Here is a 13,362-nt window from a genome sequence, read left to right on the forward strand (position 1 = left end):
GCTAACGGCACAAAAATACATATCGCATCAATTTAATATTGTGTTAAATAGTTTCATTTCTATAAAAAACTTTTCAGTACTGAATCAAATATTCAACATCAAATCAACATTTCCCTTGACTACATTACCCTCCTTGGATGAATATATTCACTGAGCTTGTTGAAATGCATTCTGCATTGCCTCATCCATAAAGGATACATAAATCTTCACATCGAGAGTGAACCTATGATGCCTAAATATGTTGGCTAAGTGGGAACCTCTCTAGATTTTGGAACAGAGCTAAACTGTCAATTTCTTCCAAGTACTCAAAACCCCTTAGATATTAACTCCCTAATATAGTATTGTTTAGAGCTGAAACCAAGTCAACTCATCAAAGCCTTTTTAGTTAATGCTGTGAGAAATTATCATTTTAAGATTGACTTAGGGAAGAGGTCAGAGGTGAGGCGCTGAAGAGGGGGATATAGAGCAGATAAAATCATTATGTGAGTCAGATTTATGAGCACTCATTGAACAGAGCATACTCTGCGGCTGAGGGCGTTGGTCAAACAGCGGTCAGGTTACTCTTAGCTCGCTGTTGGCCTTTGTTTAGATTAATCAAAGTTTGGCCCCAAACTTTGACGAGGCGTTTGAGATTTGACATCATTATTTTTGTTTGACTCAAATTATAATTTTTTTTTAAATTTCTTTTGTACTGTGTAATGACAAATTAGACCAAATAGGAGGTGATCAAGAAAATCTTTTAAACAACCTCTTGTAAATAACGTTTGGGTTATCGTTTATTAAACAAAAATACAAATGTAACACATTTTGAAATAAAAATACAACTGACATTAAAGTAAAATAACACAATTGAAAAAAAAACTTAAAACATTAAAATATACACCAGACAGTATTATACAATATATTATACAGAGATTTTTTAAGGAATTTAACATATTTTAATTAAATCCCTTAATCCATTTGCATCAAAACACCTATCTAAAACACTACATTTTAAACCAGAAAACACACTAAACTAATAATATTCATGTAAGTGAAAACTTATGTACGTACTAAATTGAAAGGACAATAAAAAAATATGTTTTTTTTAAATCTTGATTTAAAATTTTAAACTGTAAATACCCTGGTTTTGAAAGGATACATTTAGTTTTCATGCATATGGATATGGTTTCACTATCAGGGGGTTGTGGGATAAGATTAGCTGCTGTTAATACAATGAGTATAAGACAGTATGTGTTATGGGGGTGAACAAATGACCTGATTGTTGCAGATGCAAGCAGTTGGCAGCGTGCCCATGTGCCATGATGTCATCTTTCAGCTAAATTAATTTCAGCAATACTGGTTAATCAGAGGTGGGCTAAAAGCCTCTGTGATGCTGTTGGATGCCATATTGGAACTGGAGGTTCTGCATGAAAGCCATAAGGGCAGTTAAAGGCCTGTGATGATTGTCATGCCATGTAAATATGTACTGTACATCCATATACTGTAAGCTGTACCAGCATGTCAGTGCCCTTTTGAAAAAAGCAGCATATGATGAGCTGGTTACGCCTCCAGGCTTCTTAACTTACATTACCAGCAAGACATCCTTGACAAACCACCTTAAGAACTGCAAAATCGTCCTGAACCAGCATTGAAATTGGTCTAAGCTGGTGTTTTTTAAAATTGTGAGTACACCAACTGAAAGAGATGCAGCCTGTGTGCTTGTAAGAGTGGACAAATTTACGCTGCCTGTTTTGTTGGCCTGTTTTCTATTTCGCATGCAATGCAACTCATTGTGCGGAGCGTGCTGTGCTTGATATAGTTTTGCTGAACTGTGTTTGTTGTGAAGGCCTGTGTGTTCTCTGTCCTGCTGTAACCCCTGCATGGATCCCAGAAAAGGGTAATGTGAGGACACATTTGGGCATTTCTTCTTACCTAAAACAATGTGCATTCTGGGCCCTTCTGTGCCGAAAGACTGCGACTGAGCAAAGACAACAAATATTATTATTACCCTAAGTAGTTCACTTTGGTAACACTTCCCGTACACTTTGTGCTACTAACATGAATGACACCTCATATTGTGCCACTTGTTGAGGAGAGGTGTGCTATGACGTTTCTAAGCAATCAGACTTATGATTTTCACCTGTTGAACAATAAAACAGGTGGAAACAATTCCCATTACACTGAAGCAGGGACCCAAAGCATGTCTAGAAACAAGAATTAGGAATGTCAACTTTCCACCACATGAATACGGGACTGTGACAGGGTCGTGATTTCTGGGCAATGGAGGAGTCAGGAGGCAGAAAACTATCAATTTGAGTATTTTATTTACTCCTTCAACGTCACACAAAACTTGAACAAAAAGGGCTCTTTGTGGCCAAACACACACAAACGAGTCTTGAGATTTCACTCTATAATATGACAAGCACATGCAGCCAACACACTCTGCTGTCTCTCTCTGCCGCTCTGAAACATTTGTGCGCTTTTCAGGTCTCCCTCTGCCATCACTATAACAAGAAACAGGTGTTAGAGATAATGAAAACCCAGATGACGAGCCTCACCGCTCTCTCTCTCTCCCACAGACAGACACAAGACCACGCCCCTATCCCCACAGGGACACTTAAGCATTTTGAGCTGTTCAATACGGGATGGGGTCCCCTCGAGAATCTTGCCGCCAAAATACAGGAAAATAGGTGTCTTCATTTCAGACAAACTACTGGACATCACGTATTGGTAACCATAACAAGAATAGGCTTGGGCTCTATTGACTTGGACCAGTCAGTAGCCAACTAGCAATGCCTTTGTGACCACCCATAACTGCCATAGCAATGTGCTCACAGCCACTCAGAACACCTCAAAAAACACCTAGCAACGCTCTTCCATTGTTGTGGCTAATTTTGCAAGGGTAAGCACCACTCACATTTTCTTCACATTTTATACTACAATAAAAACAGAAAAGTAGCTGTGATCTTTTATAGTTGCATTGCTGTAAAATACAAACTTAAAAAGATACTTACACACTAATTTACCAAATAAAGAGACTTTTTAAACAAGCCCAGTTTGTCAACATTTTCAGGTGGACACTCCTCCTGTTGCATTGGGGGGAAAAGAACAACAAAGAAAGGAGTTCAAGAGGAGAAATCTTCAAGAAAACAGTTTCAGGTCAGATTGAAAATGGCCTGAGTGTATTTTATAGCACACAAACACACAAACATTTCACGCATGAGTGACCACACACCTTTCACCCAAATGTACATGCTTATTTATGATGGGGTTATTTTGGAAGTCTGCTTTTGTCTCACATCCTCTCTCTGCAGGAGTAAGATCAGAGCAGTGTTCTCAACCTCCTGGCAGAGCTCTTTGTGTGTGCGTGCATGTGTGTGTGTGTGTGTGTGTGTGTGTGTGTGTGTGTGTGTGTGGTTTATGAGGACATGAGGGTTTATGTTTTTTTAGGTTACAAACTGGTAATTACAAGGATATTATGCTATAAATGTGGTTTATGAAGACATTTCTTGTGTCCCCATAATTATAATTGCTTAAAAAACATACTAAATTATGTTTTTTTAAAAACCCTTCCCCTAAACCTAACCCTCACAAAAAAAATCTGCATTTTACAATTTTAGTTAGGGGTTAGGGGATAGAATCTACAGTTCATACAGGATAAAAACCATTATGTCTATGGTGAGTCATCATAAGGATGTGTGTGTGTGTGTGTGTGTGTGTGTGTGTGTGTGTGTGTGTGTGTGTGTGTGTGTGTGTGTGTGTGTGTGTGTGTGTGTGTGTGTGTGTGTGTGTGTGTGACAGCCCACAGTGAAATGTGAGATGGAGATGCTGTTTTCTATTTCAGGGTTGTAATCACAGCCAACACACTTTGTGTGTGTATGTGTTTTGGCCATGAAGTCTTGGTTACTTTTTGAAGCACTCCAGTTTTTGCCATGTGGTAAATTAGCATTTGATGTGACCTCCATCATAACTCTTTCTCACCAGTTGACCTCTTCACAACGCTAAAAGCTTACATCAGGGACGCTTCTAGCTATTAGCGGTAGCGAGCCACCTGGGGGCCCTGTGAAGCAAGGCCGTTTTTGTTTTGTTTTTTGTTTTACTTTGTTTTCATTTTTTTAAATATACCTAAAGCTGTAAGACTAAGGCAGCTGTCGTGGCTTAATAAAACAGTTATAGGGGGCCCCCTTGTGGCCTCAGAGGGACAGAAGAATGTAACTGCAAGGACAGAGTTGTAGCTAGATGTGACAGGCATGTTCACACTCATAGGGTTTTTTGTTTTCATAAAGCTCACAAGTTGGGAGCAGAAAAATGAAAAAGGAAGAGGATAAGTAATGCAGCCCGACGACTAGTAAGAAATGAATGCTATAACTATGGTGTGGACATTGGACATAGTGTAGCTAGCCAAGATTAGCTCACAGACTCTATGCTATCTTCGGATCTTGCTGATGGTAGTTGCAACAGACAGAAGATGATTCAATCAACCAAATTTGTCTTGTCTGCATTATTTTTTAGGTGCCATATTGAAATATTTAGGTGCATCAAAGGCAGCTGGGGACTTAAGTACACAAATTCCTTGTAAATTGTCATTTTGTATGTAATCATTACATTGGCCTCCAAGCAGGATTTCCTTTTGGACCCCATATGCTCACAAACGACCCTGAGGTACATTGTAGAAAGACGGCCAGTCGCATGTGCGATGTAAATCAGTACCTCTTTAACAGTTAATGTAATAGACATACTGTATTTACATTTAGACTTTACATTAAAATAAAGGGGAAGAGTAGATAATTACATTGTTTCAACAAAGTGGTATGATTTATGTGTGTGGATTTTCTTTGGTAGCTGAAATTTGGGGACACAATTATACCCATAAGTAAGTTCTGGAGCCAATGACCCCACTCTTTGAAGGCCCTTATTTCTAGGAAACCGAGTGATACACCTGAGAAAACAGATGAATCTTTGGGCAGGCATGTGTCTAGTACTCATTATTTTCATGTGTGTGTGTTCATGAGTGTGGCAGGGCGGAGGGCGGAGGGCGGGGCCGGGTCATGATTATACACACCCGGTCCCTTATCAGGCTAATCAAGCCTCCGAGAGGGATAAAGGCCGACTGCGGAGGATTGTGCAGGAGAGAGAGATGTCCATCATGTGTGTGTTTGTTGTCTTTTAAGTTTCTCATTAAAATATGGTTTATATAATCAAGCCGGTTTTCGCCTCCTCTTTTCCATTGACTGCTATACACTGATAAGGGACCAGGTGTGTATAATCACGACCCGGCACCGCCCTCTGCCCTCCGGCCTGCCACAATGAGTTAAGTGTATGAGTAATTAAAGATGAAGTGTGTAATTTTGCTGATGTTAAAATACTTCTATCCCAGCTTAATATGCAGAAACAATAAGAAGTCATCCATTGGTTGCTTGATTTTCCTGAAACAGTAGCGATTCTAGCTTGAATGGCACCCTGGGCAAAATCCCCTTCAGCACGCCCCCACCCCTTCCCTGCTAACAAATGGGGGGTTGTGGGTGGTTGGAGATGAGATGGCTGGTGAATTTCATGGCACCTACGTTTTTGTGTGGGCACCTGGTGGCTCTGTGACACATTCAAACATTGTTCCATTTCTTTGAGCATTTCAACCAGCCTGACATATTGTTTCAACCAGTGGAATATGTTTAGGGCTGATCTGATTGGTTTATGCTATACTTTTTTGACACTAGAGGCACAGAAATTGCAAAATATAACTTCAAGGGTGAATTAATACCATGAAGTTAACTAATATTACTCTCTCCCCTTCTCTCTCTTCATTTCTATTTGTGTGGCATCTGTTTATCCTGTCATCTAGGTGTACATTAAGGCATCTGCCTGAGACTCTGTCCAATACGATACAGATATAAAAACAGCGAAAGAGAGAGAGAGAGAGGTGTATCACTTCATTATTGCACTCAGTCACTGTCACAGTCCCCAAAATGCAGATGGATTAAGATATCCTGTATATTCTATAGCTCTATCACTTGCAAGTAACTAACCATATATTTAGGACTGTAAGGCTGTTATGCAATGATTTAAGGATCAACCATTGAAAAACATATTATGTTTGACTAATTGTCAGAATATTCAATGTCTATGGTGGTTATGGCCCTTCAACAAACAAAATTATTCACTCTCATCAAATGAATGGTGACAGTGAGTGTGTATACATACACGTTCTTACATCGATTATGATTTATAAGCCGACAATGTCATGTAAACACCTTAATATGACCTTAACATTGTATAAATGTCATAAACGGTTTAATCAAATACCAATCAGCACACAAAGATTTTTGCTCATTACCTGCAATTTTGCTATGCATGTAAACATCTTTACCGGCATTCTTATCATCTTTAAGGGCTGCAAGCATGTCTGTTTACTTGTTGACATCAAATGCTGAGAATAACCCATAGATTTCAAAAGTGTAAATGCTGATTGCTTACATCGTTGGATTTTATGAGTTAGCTGATTTTTGGTAGTTAAAGTATTCGCGTATTTCAATTAAAGATTAACAAAATGTATTTTTCCACTTAGAAAAGGTTTACACATAAACAAATTAATAGTACTTTTTTCATGAAATTGAACGAAATGAAGGGCTCCAGTCATATCTGTGGCCTTGAAAAAGCTGTTTTGTTCCACATAAGGCTGGTCACCTCACATGCAGGGCTTGACTTTAGCTTTTTGGCTCGCTGGCCAATGGCTAGTAGAATTCTTCAGTCACAAGCCACTCAGCATTTTCACTAGCCATAATCTCCCGCCCCACACATAGTGATAAAAGTAATTAGAGACTATAACATGCATTTGTTAGGACATTTTATTTGAACAAGAATGATATGAGTTCAGCAGGACACAGGCCTAATGGTTTAGTCACCTTTTGGCATCTGAAGGCAAACATGACCAGCTAGAACAGGAGGAAAACTTCGTCAACAATTTGTTAATTTGTCCATGGAAATCCAGAGTTTAACCCCCTTTTAACCCCTTTAACCATTCTACATTGTACTAGCCTTCATGAAAGTTTACTATTGTTCTTCCATTTTTTAGCTGTGGAATAGTTATAATAAGGCCATAACCACAGGTCAGACCATGGGTGGCTCCAAAATACTGTGGTTAGGCTAATGTAGATAGTCTTTCTTAAAACTAAATTATAGTGTTTGTCATAAAACAACTAATAGCCTAAACACATTTAGCAAAATACTTGAATCTTTTTTCCAGTCATGGAAGAAAGAAAATCCTAAGGGTTTGGTGAGTGAATGATGACATAATAATATCAATTATAAAAGTGAAGTCTTATAGATTCACCCTAATAATTTTAATATGCATCTAAACCAGTTACCAGTTAGTATTACTGCAGTAAAATCATTTTAGTTTGGATGATTTGTATTTAAAAAAAAACTTGTATTTGATGTTAATGCAGCACAATGTTGTCTCTTTACCTTCTCAGTGCTGTTTATAATGTCAGGGCTGTTTAGCCATTTTAGAGGTTCGACTTCCTCCATATAGCACTTTAAAGCAGAAGATTCTTGGTAGAATACAAATGGGTCACATATGTTTTTTGTTCTCTGCCAGCCGGTGTAATATCGAGTGAAGCCGAACTGAATCATGCGTTTTGCTCTGTGCTGTCCCAGAGCTCTGGTGATCTTATCTTTGCTGGAGAATGCTGATGTGCGCTGCGGTGGTTTGCGCGAGGGTACCTAAAAATTACAGTTAACGCTGCATCAGAGAATGCTGCAAATTCATTGATTTCAGCAGGGATGGTGTGTCACAAGGATGCAGAGGTAAAATGCAAGAGTTTCTGATAGTGAAGCTCCGTCATGCAACCAAAAGATGAGATCATTTCAATTTTGCTGTAACGAACTCTGTGTAGGCGTCCATTGACCAATGGGAATCTTGGAGAGGCGGGACTAGTTGCGCTTTGAAATAAAAAAATGGCGGACAAACTCAAATATGCAGTGTATTTTTTCCTTGTCCTCTATGATCTTTCTCTGTCAGGCTAAAAAGATAGTAATAGTGGAGAGAAAGCCTGGTGAAGATTTTCAATGTTTACTGATACATTGTCAAAAAGATATATTTTAAATAGCCACCTGATCCATGACCACTTCTCTGTGGTACACGCCTTCCAAACGGACCTTTCCCAGTCCTATACGTCAAAAGCTCCATCTGAGCTTTCCCTAGAGTTTAAGCACCATAAGTTATGAGAAGCATATTTATAAGCTTTATAAGAGTTTATAAGGCGCTGAACGCAAGATTCACTTCAAATTTCTATGCACATTTGGCGGGTTGGTGGGTTTTAATTTTAAGCCCTGCTCACATGACCAGCTGTGTCTTGCAATTAGAGTCATGCACTTTGATGTTAATAAACAAAAAACTTTAGCCATCCTTGCTGATAGGTGTTAGTATAAAGTCCAAGACTACTGTTTTATTAAGACAAATAAGACAAAACACCAGCAAAACACAGGGGCTTAAAGTTTGGCTGATTAACATCTGCAGTTAGCCCCTGCTGGCACATGATGTAACCTGTAAAAGCATGTTTCCCTATTGATGACCATTCAATAGTAGCAAGGTTTTCTGATGAATTTTTTAAATTGCAAATATTTAATTATTAGTAAGGGATAATATACAGTCTGTCGGTTGTTATCGCACAATAAACCCTTCAGGATGATCAGGACTTCTTGGACAACTTCTCAGGACAACTTTCTTCATACATTTGAATCACCAACATTAAGATAATGAGGGTAAACTTTATCATTCAAATGAACTGTACACAAGCATTTTAGACACTTACATTCGCTGCGCTCTGTCCATGCACAGAATGAATGCGCATCCTTGAATGAGCTGGGGTTTTTTTTGTGCATTCACTTGAACCGCTCAGGTAAGGTCAACGGTATGGCCCATTTTAGGGGTGGCCCGATTGCATTTTAAACTCAAGCAGAGCTATATAAATATTTACAATTAAAGCTTCATATAACAAGTATATTCTACGACCTCCACCCCAGCAACATCTTGTTTTGATGTCCTTCGGGGGGTATCAAGCCATGATTGGGGGGGGTATTGTAAGACTACTTGTCAAATAAATAAATAAATGCACATGAATCATTGATTTGAGTTGAAATAATTTTATTAGCTTACTTGTAGAGATTGCATAGTGAGCCGAGAAGCAAAAGAGATGGCTCGCAGAACCCGGATGAGCGGTCTGATACGTCTTAATCCCCAGATGTGCAGTTGATACAGAGCAATATCTGACCGCTGGATGGTGCCATTGGCCAATCAGAATTGAGTATTCCAGAGAGCCGTGTAATAATTGTAGATTTGTATTTGTAATAGTTTTTTGTAACAAATGCAAATGGATAGCTCTTTCCAGAGCTCCTTGGCATAAACTAACTGGACAAACCTAACTGGACAAACCTTGACCCCCTATTTATTCTACAAGGATTTAAAGTTTAGTCTGTTTCTTACCCAAACTGATTAATCCCTTCTGAAGACATGGATTAAACCAGTTGAGTCGTATGGATTACTTTTATACTGTCTTTATGTCCTTTTTGGAGCTTCAAAGTTTTGGACCCCATTGACTTGCATTATATACACAAAAACACATCATACATACTTCAAAATATGTTTGTTTGTATTCCGCAAAAGAAAGAAAGTCATGCAATATTGAGATCGCATAATGGTGAGTAAATTAATTACAGTATCATTTTTGGTGATATCCATTTTATAAAAACTTTATCTATATAGTACAGTACAATACAGTAGTTGGTGTCAGTGTAAAGTAAAAAATCACCATCATATTATTTGCTTAGGAAGACAAATAAGTGCCAGCGACAGATAAATATGAAAGGCACTTTTGGTCCCTTCAAACATCTTAAAGTTATTTTAAGTGGGAAATCATTTATAGGGAAATAAATATAAACAAATATATTGATTTCACTGCTTTTAAAGGTAATTTTCTCAAAATAACTAAATTAAATCATTAAAAAGCTGTTAAGTTCCCCTGCTGTTCTCCTGTTTCATTGTCCTGTGTATGAAATCAACACCTCAGACACCTGAGTTCAGTCAGGTGTCTTACCTTTGCAGGAAAGTACTGCCTAAAACATGGACTTTTTGAGGAACCAAAAAACCAATGGTTGGGGTTCACATTAGCTTTATTTTCACATTAACTACTCTTTCATAAAATCTTACTGAATGAAGAGTCACAGAAGAGTGGCATTTAGGATTGACCTATAAACTTTAACACCATATGTAGTTTTGGATTCCCCTCGTTCCAGACCAACACAGGTTTGCCCCACTCTTGCGGTTCTGTAGGAGGCTGTGAGGGATTCCCAGAAAGACTACTCACAGTTCTCGCCCATGGTGCTCTTTTCTCCTACCACAACTTGGTGGTCGACGTCTTCTCTGTTGAGGGTTTATCTTCCTACATATGACGGGACCATTCTTTCTCTCTTGAAACATTCATCTTTTGTGTTTTTTCCCCTAGTACTTTGTTATCTCTATCTATTGCTGTCGCTAGCTTTCTTTCTTGCTAGGAAAATCTATTTGCCAATGGGGTTTAAAAAAATAAATAAAATGTATTACCCTATTTGCAAAAATAATTACATTTCCTGAGAAATGGCCCGTTGTACTTTTTTCCCCACGTGTGGCTTTGTGGCTATTAACCCAGACAAGAGTTTCAGACAGAGTCCTTGAGGGTTTGGTTTTTGAGTGACCTTTTCTTTCTGCCTAACAGGAACTTTAAAGAACACCGCTGGCCAACTTCTGATTTTTTGCAGTGTCTGAGCATCCAGTGCTAAAACTAGGCAGCTAGGGCCAGTTATTAGACATGTTTTGATACATAAGCAAATAGGTAATATTGTCAATCTTGTGTGAATCTATGACCTTTTGCTGAAAACTAATCAATATTTAACAAACCAAATATGGAAACTAAATTTTTACAAGTTTTGCACATCTCGAATTCTATCATAAAGTGAGCAATTGCCATTCACCAATTACATCATCCTTAATAGAATTAAAGTTGTATGTTTTTATTAAATCCCACTTGTATGATATCTTATGATTTTGCCAATTGGCTAGCTTGTACAAATTATGATAGACTGAGTTTAGCGAGAGAAGGTGTTGTCTTTATCCCTAGAAAGATGAGATAGCATATCAAGATGCTAATTCTTCAGTTCCTGTGGCTGTATGCAGTACTATATAGTTCTTGTAAACTGTATACATTGAATACACTGACTACCCATACACTGAATACCCAAATTCAATATACAGTATAATAATAATTAAAATAAGGCTTTGTTTAGTCCTATAGGCCACACTTTTATGATGCTGTGTCACTTAAAATGTACAGTAGTTTGAAACTTTATAAAAACGACCTCTGCAGTCTGCATTCTTCTCCGTCTAGTTGTCTTTGATCAACTGTCAGTTTGTTGTTTGTTCAGCTGCATGTTGCCGTACAGCTGGAGCTCTGGTTTCTGTCCACTGCTGACTGAGACTCGAAAAAACACAGAGGTGGCACTTCAATCTTGAATAGCTCTATTGGTAGAAAGATTCCTTATTAAAGTAGCTTGATTCATTGCACTTTTTTTTTACATGTTATTTTTTATATAATTAATCCCACTGAATTAATGCATTAAATTGACAGCCGTATCAATATATATAAAGAAAAACAATCAATTAAGAATATTTCAATGCCAATAAACTTTTCATTTTGCATATATAAGCTTCATTTTATGTCAGTCAAGACTAAGCAGGTTTCAAACAAAGGCCCTTGAACTCTATGTATTAATATTATTTAAGTAAAGTAGAAATACAATTTATGCATTTCTGCTACAGCAATTGATGCCTATATGGATGGCTTTGTAGAATAGCATTGCAGAACAATGTGTAACTCCAATTTAGAGTGTATACTTTGATACTGTACTTACTTTTGTTTACTATCTCCTTAACTAGTGCAAAGTACACGTGTGCATTAACCACGGATGTGTTTTGAATTAGTAAATTATTTATTGTGTTGTACTACTGTTCTTTGTGTTTAAGAATTTGCATTTAAGTGAAGTATCAGTCTGCAGTTTATAGATACCTTCAAAACGATGCAGAAGAGCAAAAAGGTGACGCATGTGCAACCACAAAGCAGAGTGTGGCTGCATGTGTGTAAGTGTGTGTACGTTGCACTCGGAAAGCCGTACTCCTCCATACCACTAACCAATGCTCCGCTCTTTCGTGTATGACATTTACACATTCTCTGGCTTTTGTCTCTTGAATTTTTGGTCTCGTTGAGCACTCACTCTTTTGTGGTCAATGCACAAAAGGGGTCTACTTGTTTCACACCAGTGGGAAGGCGATACACACAGAGCAATAAACGTTCATACATTTTACACAGACGGGACAATATAAAGATCAGTTCAGGAAATGTATCATTTCTGGACACTCATTCTCGCTCACTGCAGTATGTGTTCATGCAGTGCAGCAGTTTTCAATACGTTTTGCTTCAGGACCTATATTTTACATACAGTAGGACATCAAATGGTGAAAGTACACAGTGCCAAAATGAGTTTAACATACAAAACTGATCAAAATTGTCCTTCAAATCAAATATTGAAATGGATTATTTTTCTGCATTTATTTGTGGAGGCAAGGGCGTGGTCGAGCATTCCTCTGGGGAGAGAGGAAGCGGTAAGGGTTTTCACCTGGGATGAATTGCTGGTAATTGCTGTTTCTTTGTTCGCAGTGAGAGACAGGGGACGGACCATCTCCTGCTTCCTCATTCCACGAACTTGTTACACTGGTGTCAAAACCCAGGATTAGAGGAAGAAGGATATGCTGTCATCGAGTCGTTGCAGCTGGAGGAAGTCTTCCAGTCCCTTAGTATCCACCAGGGCCAACCCTCTAAAATGTACAGAATATATTTAAACCCACCATGTACACAATACCTAGCCTTGCTAGATAATTCTGAAAATGACTCTATGAACTTTGTTCACTGTTATAACTGACAAATTAATGATTAGAGCCTGATGTACCTTTTAAAATATGTGTAATGATTTGTAATCAGGGATTTTCATGTTTGTTACATACATGTATAATACACGTATGTCATATTAAGTATGTATATGCTTGCTTGTTTGCTTAGAGAATGTTGATGACAACGAATGTCATGTCTCTTGCACCGTTTTCAAGATATAAAAGTTCATGATTAAACATGCACTATTTTTGAGCGGGAAGTCCCAAGAATCCTCTAAACAAAGGATTGTAAATCAACTCTGAAAAATCACTTCTGATTGGCTCAGGACACCCTCGGAGTGCGGCCAATTTCAGTTCAAAACTTCCCTTCCAAGGAAAAACTTGCTCTCTTCTGTATCTTATCTCTT

At 38.1% G+C, this 13,362-nt stretch overlaps 1 long non-coding RNA gene across 1 annotated transcript; it reads left to right on the plus strand.

The window, feature by feature from the left end:
- Window positions 1-2,598: 2,598 nt before the first annotated feature.
- LOC127623746 (uncharacterized) lies at window positions 2,599-12,869 on the plus strand. Its single transcript, XR_007968089.1, has 3 exons — window positions 2,599-2,884; window positions 3,056-3,141; window positions 12,726-12,869. It is a non-coding gene; the product is annotated as an uncharacterized LOC127623746 (long non-coding RNA).
- The last annotated feature ends 493 nt before the right edge of the window (window positions 12,870-13,362 follow it).

The sequence above is a fragment of the Xyrauchen texanus genome, chromosome 30 (genome assembly GCF_025860055.1).
Source record: "Xyrauchen texanus isolate HMW12.3.18 chromosome 30, RBS_HiC_50CHRs, whole genome shotgun sequence".
In the NCBI taxonomy this organism is placed as follows: domain Eukaryota; kingdom Metazoa; phylum Chordata; class Actinopteri; order Cypriniformes; family Catostomidae; genus Xyrauchen; species Xyrauchen texanus.